Source organism: Hylobates moloch, unplaced genomic scaffold (genome assembly GCF_009828535.3).
Source record: "Hylobates moloch isolate HMO894 unplaced genomic scaffold, HMol_V3 SCAFFOLD_10, whole genome shotgun sequence".
NCBI classification, from domain to species: Eukaryota; Metazoa; Chordata; class Mammalia; order Primates; family Hylobatidae; genus Hylobates; species Hylobates moloch.
This window is the reverse complement of record NW_026652285.1, coordinates 71,294,570-71,307,505: the sequence shown is the minus strand read 5'-3', so window position 1 is coordinate 71,307,505 and position 12,936 is coordinate 71,294,570.

Genomic DNA, 12,936 nt, shown 5'->3' with positions numbered 1-12,936 from the left:
TACATTCATATAATAAAGATTAAATTCAGAATAGTGGTTGGAGGTCAAGATATAGGGAAGGGGCACAGAGAAGCCTTGGATAGTACTAGTAAAATTCTATTTCCTAATCTAATTGGTGGATACATGACTGGTTGTTTTGGTATTCAGTAAACATTAAAGATGCATTGTATACACACATATACACATGCACACATTTGTTGGAATGTAGGACAAAAAATATAAGTCATGGACTCTATGTTTAACAAGCTCACAGACTCAAGTGGAAGGTAGACATAATCAGAACGAACATATTACACAATAAGGTCATATGAAATCTAAAGAGGCAATTCATTCTGAGTTGTTATATTACCTTGGGTAAGTCATTTTCTTTCTTGAAGTCTTGTACTTCTGACACATTATATAGAGAGATACAAAAATTTTATATATGTTAAATATGTATATTATATATAATAGGCACACACGTATATATACATATGTATAACAGATTTATTGTGAGAATTAACTGATATATAATACATGAGAAAATGACAAACTGTGAAGCACTTTGAAAAAATGTGAGATAATATGAACACTTTGGGCATCTTTGCAACTATTTCTTCTGTGAAACTGCCATCCCACACAGTTTTGGGCTCAAGTGGCAGTCTGTAGCAAGCAGGTTGTAAGTGACTGTAAACTACTCTTAAGCTAACATATTTTGTGTCTAGCACAATGAGGGATAGAAATAAAGAAGACACTGGCTATTATTGAATAGCTTGCGATTGTCAGAACAGGGACTTGGAGCTTAAGAGACCCATGGGATGGCTCAGCTAGGGGGTGTAGGAGTTTGAACCAGTGGGCTATTTGCAGGGGGCGGGGTAGTGGTTAATACTGAGAGGAGAGTACTGTGCTTCACCTTCCCTGGGGGCTCTCTCAGTCCAGTTAGCAGAGCCTCATTGCCATCATCATGCTGGGTTCTGGCAGGTGCTCCACTCCTAGTGCTCTGGCCTAAGCACGGACACAAATCCCTCCCCCTAGTTCTCATCAGCCCAAAGGTAAGGAACGCTCTGGCTTCCAACGTTGCCAGAGTGGGCTCTCTCTCAAGATCCCCAGACCCCCTCTTCTTGTCCCTCTGCTATATGAGACACCTAATGTCATCCCAGACAGCCAGCACAGCTCTGCAGCCTCCTCACTCAAGGTCCTGATTTCCTGGCCTCATGCCATCTCCATGTGAGAGGTTCTACTGTAAGTTCTTGGGGGCTTGTTCTCAGGAGGAAGGTGAGAATTTGCAATTCAGACTTAGGAGTTCAGGTTCAAGGAACTTGCAGACACACTGACTCCTGAAAGCAGTCTCCAAAGATTCTCCCTGTTGGGATAGAATATGTTCCAGAGACTGGGGGAGATGGAGTCTCAGGTTGGAGTCAGGTAGTATATCAGTCAGAGTCCCAGATGAACAGGTGGCACACTCAAATGGGGTAACTTCAGGTGAGTTTAATAAAGGGATTATTTTTAAAAGGGATGGTAGGGTATGGGGAAACCACAAAAGATAATGCAGAAACCCAAAGGGCTCATCAAAGCCTGAGTAACAGCAGGTGCTGTTACCTGCCCAGGCCTGAACAGGCGAGTGGAAGGAGAGCTACTGGTACCAGGAGAGGGAGTCCTGTGATGGGAGGAGCCACTTGGTGGGAGCTGAGGTTTTTAATGGAGGGATGCAGCCAGCCCTTGGAAATCCCACAAAGAGGGAACCAGGCAATAAGCACCTCAACCTTACCCTCGCCCTCTTCTTTTCCACGTCTGGTCAGTTGGCTGAACCCAACTGCAAGCTGCAGGGTTATATTCCAGACAGCCCAGGTTGCAGGGCACAGAGCAAGGGGGATGTGGAGGAGAAAATGGCCCCACACAGCCTTGCTGTGATGAGGAAGTTCCACGGGGATCAGACTTGAGCAGCATAGCCTGACCATCAAGATGGGAAACCGGGAAGGTACCAGAGATGACAAAAACATGGTCAAGTAATCTCCTCGGTAAGACAAACTTCAGACCGTGGAATTCAGAGACCAAAAAGGCCACTGGAAGGCAAAGGCACTATGAGCAAAGCCATGACCTTGATGTCTGAATCCAGTTGCCCACAGTGTTTAAACCAAGACAAATTCATATCTTTGTAGAGATATTTTTGGCATGCAAGAATCAAATTCATTTAGCAATTTCACTTGCAGCACCAGGTTGAATTTTCCAATCAACTGCTTTCAAGGACATTTAGAAGCAAATCTGTAGCAGACACTCCGTTATTTACTTTATTAAGCATCCTTGAATGAGTTAATGGAAACATCCTTGTGCAGGGATTTAAAAAACCTCAGTATTAGGCTTTGCACTTCCTCTAACTCACTGGGTCCTTTAAGTCACTCCATTTTCCTCTTTGGGTCTCAATTTCCTTCTCTGCAGTGTGAGAAGGTTGGCTGTGATCTCTTCTGATCCCTTCTGATTCTGGCATGGTAAGATTCTAACAGACACTGTTCAGAACAAGTCATGATATTTCAGCACAGCCGACTTGGTGGTCGCTACATGATCCAATTTTTTTGTAAATTACAATATTGTTTCTTTGAAATCCCTCTTTAAAATTGCTCCATTTCTCTGATGCAGCAAAGAAACAAGAGAAAATAATTGCTTTCCCGTGGACTCATGCCCATGAAAATAAACCCAAGTGTACTGCTACTAAAAAGAATTCGTCTGCCACACTTCCTATTTATTTGGCTTTGGAGAATTGGACAGAGCAGAATTGAGGGAGGCATGATCCACCACACTGAGTCATCACCTGCAATGGCTTCCATCTCCAAGAGCCTCCAAGAGCCTCCAAGAGCCCAGCGAACAAATGTAGGGCCTGCTCTTACAACCTCCTGCCTTAGTACACTTCTCCACAAAGGAAGAAATGCTCACTTCCTCATTATGATTCCTGCCCACCAACTATGTTTCTTGTTTAAGTTGGGAAAGAAAACAAAAACAAGCCTTTGAATGCTCGCTCTTTTTTTAGGTCCTGGCATTAAATCTGACTCACCGTAAGAGGGATCTGTTGTCTTTGCCTGAGCAGCTTCTCTCTCCTTTCTTAATGAGGGCAACCATCCTCCCCTTCTTCCCTTAGATATCTGCTCCTCCCCTAGTCCAACCATGGGGTTGATTCTGGTGGGAGTGCCAATCACAGATTCTTAGCACCTGGCCACAAAGACTATCACCTGACCTAGGCGTGACCATCCCCCAGCCACTGAGATTGAATGAGGAAACTGATCAAAGCTGGGATAATCAGCTGGAACTTATGTCCAGTAAAGCATGGGGAGAAGACAGAAGCCCTCTTCTTGCTTTGGCAGAGCTGAGCTACATAACATGAACCAGGAGATTAGGCCCTGCCCTTGCCAAGATGAAGCCATCTGCAGTCAGATAAAATGAAGCCCAAGCACAAAGAAAAGTTGAGACCAGTTATGGAAGGAAAGGGATGGGAGAAGGGAGGAGAAAGACTTGACAATATTATTTGTTTATCTGGACGCAATGATCCAGATTCCAGACTCATCTGGCTTTTTTTACAAGAGCCATTACTTGTGCTTTATTAGTTAAGCTAATTTTACTTGAATTTTTGTTCCATAACTAAAGAGGTCTGAATAATACAGAAACTGATATCTGCAATTGAGGACTTTTAGGTAATGGTCCCTGAAATGTGGAACTGTCTGAGGCAAGGTAGTGAGGAGCTGCTTCAAGAGATCTAAGATCAAAAGATGTCAAAATGGGTTGACTATTTCTTATGCCCTTTAATGAGGCACTGCCAAAAAGGATGTTTCCATCCAAGCTGGGTTGTTTGAAAGCAGAAGAGGAAGAGCAGGCAGATAAAAGAAAGGCTCCTTCTACTTACAGCAAGATTCCAAGACTGCAGAGAGTTTGATGGTCTTTTTCCTTGAAGAATTGCAAAAGCAAATTCTGTAACTGGGAATAGGGATCCCTGAGGGAGCTGGAGTAAAGAGGGAGCACCTCATCTTGAAGCAACATTAACAGCAACACTGCTCAGGCCTGTGTTCATCACTCAGCTCTCCCTCATCACTCAGAGCATCAAGGCAGCTGAGACCAGGAAGCTGAGTCCCTGGAGAATGAACACTTCTCTAGGCCTGTGCTGAGGAGCAGAAATCCTTCTAGAATGGTGGCTATTTTACTGCTGCCCTTAGAGAACCCCAAGTTCTCTAAGGGGTAGGACCCATAGGAGGGCAGAAAGAACTTGCTCCTCTGGCAGCAAAGTAAGTCTGTACTGTCCCTATCCAGAAGAATGGGACATAGGTTCTTAACTGATGGCAACTGGAATTGCTTCCCCATTCCTCCTTATTTTATTTTATTTTATTTTATTTTATTTTATTTTATATTTTTTGAGAAAGAGTTTTGCCCTTGTTGCCCAGGCTGGAGTGCAATGGCACAATCTTGGCTCACTGCAACCTTCACCTCCCAGGGTCAAGCGATGTTCCTGCCTCAGCCTCCCGAGTGGCTGGGATTACAGGCATGCACTACCATGCCCAGATAATTTTTTGTATTTAGTAGAAACGGGGTTTCACCATGCTGGTCAGGCTGGTCTTGAACTCCTGACTTCAGGTGATCCACCACCCTCAGCCTCCCAAAGCGCTGGGATTACAGGCGTGAGCCACTGCGCCCAGACCATTCTTCCTTTTTAAGTGGAAATCTTGCAAACATATATAGGTGTCCCTCAACATACACTGGGGTTATGTCCTGATAAACCCATTGCAAGTTGAATATATCATGTCAAAAGTGTGTTTAATACCTAACCTAACATAACGTAACATGGCTTAGCCTAACCTACCTTAAATGTGCTCAGAATGCTTCCATTAGCCTACAGTTGAGCAAAATCATCTAATACAAAGCTTATTTTAGAATAAAGTATAAAATATTTCATGGTGGTTTGCCATTGTGATTGTGTGGCTGACTGGGAGCTGCGCCTACCACAGCTGCCCAGCATCACAAGAGAGTATCATACTGCACATCACTAGCCTGAAGAAAGGTCAAAATTCAAAATTTGAAATACATTTTCTACTTAATGTGTGTCAGGTCAACACCATCATAAAGTCAAAAATCACAACTTGAACCATCCTAAGTTGGGACCATCTGTATAGCGTGGTTACATGCATCATTTAGTCCTAGGTGGCAAGAGCATGAGTATAGGCTTCTCAATGATTACCTGATCCAACGATTGCTTTTGCATTTATTCAACACATATTTGTGGGGTACCTACAAGGTGGCAGACACTCTTATAGACTCTGGGGCTATAATCATGAAGAAAAAAAGCACCGCAACTATAAATGAATCTTGCCTTAACGGAGTCATTCTCATCCCAGGAGGGAGCATCATTCTCCAGGCAGTCGGCCAGCCAGGTCCAAATCCCAGGAATCATTATTTCATAACTGAGACCTTTCAGCAAGGCTCCTCCTCCTAAATTCATCCCAAATCTGCCCACTTCTCACCACCTCCACTGCTTCAACCAGCGCCCAGGACATGATCATCTCTCAGCTGAATCACTGCATCAGTTTATTAACTGGTCTACTTGCCTGTAGCATTGTCCCCACAGTCTACTCCACACACAGAACAGTCACAGTGGTCTCTCCAAAACAATGATCAGTTCATACACTATTAACGTAATAGATCTGTGGAGAGCAAAGCTCTAATCATTGTATCCATCTCAACAATAAAATGAATGCTAGCCAGAAGAGGTGAATATGCCTTCGTCAGACTCTCTTTGTGTATGTAGTCAATGTTGGTTTTATTTTTTCTGACAGTGGAAAATGTCGTAATGATCCATCCACTTACAGAATCTGCTGCCTTGAAAAAGTAAAATCTGTCCAATTATATAAGCTACATCCAGTAGCTTCTCAGAGCAACCAGACATAAAATCTAAGCCCCTTACCTTAGTCTACAAAAGCCTAGGTATCCGCAGCTGCCTACCCATCCTCCCTTATTTTTCTGTCTCCTCCCACAGATACTCTTGCTCCAGCTTCTACCAGCGCCCTTCTGCCCCTCAGCCACAGCAAGCTACTTTGCATTCAAGGCTTTTACATTTGCTGTTCCTCCTTCTTGGGACCCTCTTCCCCTAGATCTTTGCAAGCTCACCTCCTTTCCATTGTTCAAATGCAACAGGATGTTTGATGAGGCTTTTCCTGTTTGGGAATTCCAGCTAAAGCCCAGATGTGACAACAAAGAGGCTCTAAGCATGCCACCTTCTCAAAACAGCTGCCCATCCTGGCGCCAGATTCCTCTCCCAGGGCTTATCATGGGAGGTGGCTATCCTTACCAGATCTATCCCTACCAGACTTCCCCCAGCCTTCCTTCCCAATCTTCATGAGATGACTGTAAAGGGGGAAGGAGGGGAGTTAGTGTCAGAAGCATCTGTCTTGTGGAAAGTGCAGTGTTTGTGATAAGAAGTGACTCCTCCCTGCTAAGCTAACTATTGGGAAGACTCCAGAGAACCAGGCATAAAGCAAGAGATCCCTAAAAGAAGGGGCAATGGGTATGCTCTTCCCTTCAAGTTGGGTATTATTTTCTAAACTGCCCTTGGATTTATCTGGTTAAGTAGGAGATAACTGGAATTATTTCAAGGTGAAAACAGGGGCAGAAGGGGAGCTGCCTATACATAGCCCTACAGTTGCCCTGGCTCAGGAAACGTTGCAGAAGGTGGTTGGGCTTGGACCCATGAGTCCTCCAGAGGACTGATCAACATTTGAATGCCTGCCACAGTGAGGGTATCAGTGGCCAGCATTAGACAGAGAAGCAGTAACAGCCAACCCAGAAAGAACTACAGCCATGGCCAGATGAGTAAGACTTTTTTCCAGTTTCTTCTCCTTCGGCCCACCTCAAATACACAGGAAGGGCTGGGCCTTGAAGAAGGAAGGGGAGCAGATATCTCAGACCTAGATCATACCCCTTTTCCACTTTCTTTTCTAGAAGTCAATATCCCAGCTCAAGAGTGCTCCATGTGAGGGCAAGAGAAGGGAAAAAAGATTTAAGTGGAGTTTGAGATTGAAGCCTTAAAGAAGACTGGACTTTTAATAATCAGAAAGTTATGGAATCCTCCTTTGTCTGCCCCGGACCTGTTTGCCCTCACCCTTTCCCACCCCTGCTATGTACTGGGGCTGGGACCTCATCCCTGCAGGCTGTGCTTCCCTGGGTCAGTTACTTTTGGTTATGTGGTCAAAGGCAGGCACAGGTGAGGGACTGGAAAACAGGAGGAAGGAAAATAATCAAGGTATTCATTGTCCACTCTCTCTGTCTCCAGTGGAGTTTCTGACTGTGGGCTTTTCCTCTTGTATGACCCTAGGCCTCGCACACTCCAGCTTTCACTCTTTTTTCACAGTTTCTGGGCTCTGGTCACACATGCTCCTCCATTTGCCCCTCTTCTGACAATATCTGGGTAGTTTTACTGTCCTCTGTTCAGTTTCTCACCTTTTCCATCACCCATGTTACTAGTTGTCTGCATCAAATTCTGTCTGTTTCAGATACTTTTTTTTTCCTTATGCACAGGGTCTCATTCTGTCACCCAGGTTGGAGTGCAGTGGTGCCATCATAGCTTATTGCAGCCTTGAGCTCCTGTGCTCAAGCAAACCTCCTGCCTGAGCCTCCTGAGCAGCTGGGACTACAGGCACGTGCCTCCACACCCAGTTAATTAAAAAAAATTTTTTTTAAATTTTTTTGTAGAGATGCAGGTCTCACAATGTTGCCCAGACTGGTCTTGAACTCCTGGCTTCAAGCGATCCCCTTCTTCAGCCCCCCAAAATGCTGGGATTACAGGTGTGAGCTACTGTGCCCAGCCCCTTTTCAAATACTGATAGTGCTGTTTGTCTTTTGGATGGACCTTAACTCATATACTTCACCAGAGTCTATAAAAGTCTATGCTCTGAGGGACTATGCTATAGGGATAGCATAGTTGGGATAGCAATGGCAAGAAATCAAATGATTTCATATTTATACCTCAATCAAGACATCTTAATAAACCAATGACAAACATCTCAACCCAAGTGTCATCTCTTCAGATGGGATGACACTTTTGCTCTTCACGTGAGCAAAGACAGCACATCCATCTCCCAATCACATTCAGCCCCATTACCTTTATCTTCTTTTGGCAGTTTTTAGTACCTGAATTCATCTTATCTATTTATTTGTTTGCATGTTTACTATCTGTCTCCTCCCATTGGAATATAAGATATTTGAGGACAGTTACACGTCCTTTTCTGTACTCTTATGTCCTCAATACATAATTACTAACTGACCAGCATCAGGGTCTGATTGAATGGAATGTATGTCACCCAGCGACCCTTGACTTGCAGCTGGATATGATAGTTGGATGTTGCTTTGGTTGTCAACCCTTAAGGACAAGGTGAGTGCATTGTATCATGTTTGCCTTCTTGCAATTGTATACGTGGAAGAGTGTATGTGGTGTTGTCTGTTTTACTCAAAGGGTGGAATGCAATGAGCATCATTTATTTTCACTTTCCTGTTACTATTTCTTTCTTCTGTAGCATTCTCCTTTCCTTCAGGAGCTGTTCCTGTCCCACCCATGAAACTATCTAAGAATGCAAAATTTGGGGAAGTGAGCAGATTTTCCATAGTCTTTTAAATTTTGTTTGTGGTTAGTAAGCAATTCAGATATTTTCTTTATTTTTTTTTGCATTGGTTTTTGTCATTACATTTTCATAGCACATTATCTATTGTATCTATATTTTAAAATTCATGTTAGTAAATTGTATAAGTCTCTTGTAATTTTTAAAACATCTTCTGTGTCAGTGGTTTCTAGCTTTTTCATTACAGTTTTGTATATCTGTGTTTTTCTTTCTTTTGCCAGAAGTCTGCTTCTCAGACTTGCCAGAGGTTTCCTTATTTTTTGTTTTCAAATAACCAAATTTATCTCTTTTTAAAGTTCACCAGGTTTACTGTGTTTTATACACTTTGGTTAATTCATTTTTGCTTTTTCTCTTGCTGACAGAGGATCAAATATGTTAAAATATGTCATATCTACTGTCATTGCTCTAACGGGAGCCAAAAAGCAATACAGAACTATGTGGAAGATGGGGCCATGATTGAAACTGATGATGAGGAGTGGGAAGACTGGACTGCTAAGTGGGATTGTAGTTGTTGCCTCTTGTGTCTGTGTCATACTCATTTAGCCCATCTCTGATTTCATTCATACCTGTGATAGACTGTCTGACTCACCTTCTGCTGCTGGTGCTCTACCTCAAGACTCACAGCTCTTATCTGTCTTCATTCTGTGCTAGGGCCTTCTCCTAATGCCAAGAAGCTTTCCAGGCTGGCCCAGCTCAGAAGTGCCAAGGAATTCATACCCTATGGGCAACCCTCAACCAATGCACAATGTTGGCCAATGAACAAATGCTCCATCCTCCTCTCCATCGGGTAGACACTTGTGGGGAATATTCTGCACACTTCTCAGAGGTCCTGGTGGAACTGAGCTCTTGTTGCTGACAATAGTGACCTCACAGTGTGTCTGTTGATGGACTTTTCCTCTTTCTCTGTTTTACTCTTCCTATCTCCTTGCTCCTACTTCCTGGGATCGCCTGCACTAAGTCCTTGTCTCGGGCTCTGCTTTGCGGGACACCAAAACACTCATCACCACAGTCCGGGAAATGTTTGAGGTGAACACAGAATAGGATTAATTGTAGAACTTCTAAGCCGGCTTCCCTCCTGCTTGGGGAGATGTCTTGAAGAAAACTACAGTGCATAGATGAACAGAAAATGCTGTGCTATTTAAGAGCTGTAACACTGAGACCAGGTGGTTTTACTGTGGGCATCTTAAATAAGCACAGCACTGTGAGAAGAGGCAAACATTCTTGAACTACAAGAAAGCACTGTGGAATCGATTGGCAGAGAACTGTATCAGTGGCAGCTGACATGGTTTTGGTGACAGGACCACCAGAACATCTCTTCAAGATCACCATGACTTCAGCGGAGTGCCCCAAAACACCAGCTGGGCACTTACTGCCAATGGAGTGTTGACACCAGGGAAGTGAATCTAACCACAGGGGACATCCTGGAATTCCCTTCTCCCAGAAGTCACCCACAGATAAACAATGAGCTGAACTAATTCCTGGGCAAATAGAAGCAAGCCTAGAATATTTGAAGGAATAATTTTTGAAGAATATTTGAGAAAGAAGAAGATGACTTTGTGCTAATTTTGTACCTAGGGATCAGCCCTGTAATTTAAGTTGTAGAAGAAACACAAACCTGTTTTATCATCACAGTTGGGTAAAGTCTGGAATGTATTTTACAACCACGTTATTGACAATTATTCAGCTCAACATTTCCGAAAATTCAGTCAGTTGTCTATCACCTACACTACGATGTATCATTTGTGCTATTAGTTACCTAATACTTTCCTTTCAACCAGCCCACTTTTTAAAACTTAAATACTTACTTTATATTAAATACAAATAAATGTGAAATTATGGATTTAGTATCTACCTCTATTTTTCTAACAGCTATTGAAATAAATATATAACTGTTAAAGTAAAAACCATCTGAACCCATATGTGGTAAAAACACTACACTTTGGGAAAATTGATTTGGATATAATCATAAATTATCCTGACTTTGTTTCTCATTAAATTTCTATCATCACATCCTCTGCTTTGTGAAATACTAATTCTCAGTTAATTTCCATTTGGTTATAATCCTTCCACAAAGTCTGTTTTTCAGAAAACGCACCTGGATGCTATAATTTTGAGTTTTGACACTTCTGAAAATGTCTCTCTTTGTTCCCATACATGAAAGCTTGGTTGGCTGTGAAATTTTAATATAATTCTTAATCCACAGGATTGTTTACACTTTACCCCATTGTCTTGTAATTTTCAATATTGCAAATAAGAACTCCAGTGCCAATCTGAATTGCTCTCTATATAGAAGTGTGTAGGATTTTATGTTATTACTGAAATGCATAAACTTTACCAGAAATGTACACAGGTGGATATTTTGCAACAATTCTGCCCAGGACTCAGTGAATCATTTCAATCTATAGATTATGCTCCTTCTTTAGCTCAGGAAATTTTCTTTCATTTATTTATATTTACATTTTGATGGGGATAGTGTCTCATTATGTTGCTCGGCTGGTCTTGAACTTCCAGGCTTAAGATATCCTCCTGCCTCAGCCTCTCAAGTAGCTGGGACTACAGGCGCCAGCCACCGCACCCAACTTCTTTTGTTCACTGATACTTCTCTTCCATCTAATATTCTCTTTTATTCTGTGACTCCTGTTATATAAATGTTGAAACATTATGTCTATCTCCTTCCCTCATCTTTTATTTCGTGAATTTATCTTTTTGTCTGTGTCCTCTGAGCAATTATATTAATTCTTTTGATCTAACAATTCATTAAATCAGGTTTCGGTAGCATATATGCTGTAGTTCTATTTTGTTCTGGTGATACGGTCGTTCTTTTATTTTCAAGGACTGTTTCTTATTCTCTCAGTATTTCATTTCATGCTTCTTTTACTCTCTGAAATTTTACTGAGAATACCAATTTGCTTTTTTTATCTTCCTTGTTTCCAGTGGAGTTGGATGAAAATACAAATTTGAATCTTTAAAAGTTAGCTCCTGTTTTCTGTAATCATTCTTTTGAAATAGAAGCCATTGGCTCTGATTGACTGTTGATTCCCTTTTGGAGGCTGCTAGATCTCCTCAAATGACTAATTGGTGTTTGTTGTTCTGTACTGATGTTCATAAATATGAAAGCCCACATCGAAAGGACTGATAGGTCTTCCGGGTGTTGTCAGCAACTGCAGAAGTCTCTGTGAGCTTCCCCCCAGCCTTTTCCCAGCTTATTTCTGTTTCCAGCCTCTGCTGGCACTTTCCTGTGGCTATCAGCCTCAGGAGGGACTTGAACACAGGCCCTGCCTTTGCTGCTGTGGTTATAGGATAGCCAATCATAGCGGGTTTCTATCTTCCAGAAAGTCCTCAAAGTTTCTGCCAGGTTGATGTAGTTCTTCCTTTTTTAACAAGGGGGGTTGCAGGTCTTTTTTTGTTTTTTGTTTTTCTCTGTTGTTTTTATCATTTCAATAAGGTTTGAGGAAAGTATTGTAAGCTCACAGTGTTATCTTGAAGTAAACCCTGAGTGACTTCCTGCTAGAATGGGCCTGATACTGCAGCCTCTTGCGTACCCCGCCCATAAACCTCCAAATTCCCACAGCCAGCATCCACGTGTCTGCCTGAGAGCGTTCTGTGGCAGCTGAGCCCACTCTGCCTGTGTGCAGCAGGCCAGAAGTCCTGTAATCTCATCCAGTGTCTCACCCTCCTGCTTTTCAAAGACTGAGAGGGGTTGGTGTATGAAGACCATAACATCCTTGTCCCTTTGGTTGGAAACTCCAAGGTGCCAGACTGCACTGGCTCTCAGAACCCTTAAGAGGACAGTGTGATCTAGTCACTCACAGTGGGAACTAGATGCACCCTTTAAAATCTTCCTTCCCGTCCCTGCCTCATTTCTCTGCTCTCTTACCTTGTTTCTTAGGATCGCCTTGCAGAGAAATTAATGAATCCTCCTCTAAAGGGAAACTCAAATCAAAACTCTGACTGAGTATGGCAGGCTTTCTAGAAAGCTCTCTCCTCTGGTGTGGAGAGTGAACTGGAGGAGATGGAACTGTGGAGGCCAGGAGAGGTGAGCAACAGTCCTAGGGAAGATAAGAAAAGAGCCAGTACCACATTGCCTCAAGGGAAGACCACCACATGCAGCGCTTTGAAAGGCCGAAGCAGGAGAATTTTGTGAGGCCAGGAGTTCAAGACCAGCCTGAGCAACATTGCAAGACCTTGTCTCTACAAAAATATATATGTACTAAACATACATATATTAGTGCACATACATATATGTGTACTAAACATACATATATTAGTGCACATACATATATGTGTACTAAACATACATATATTAGTGCACATA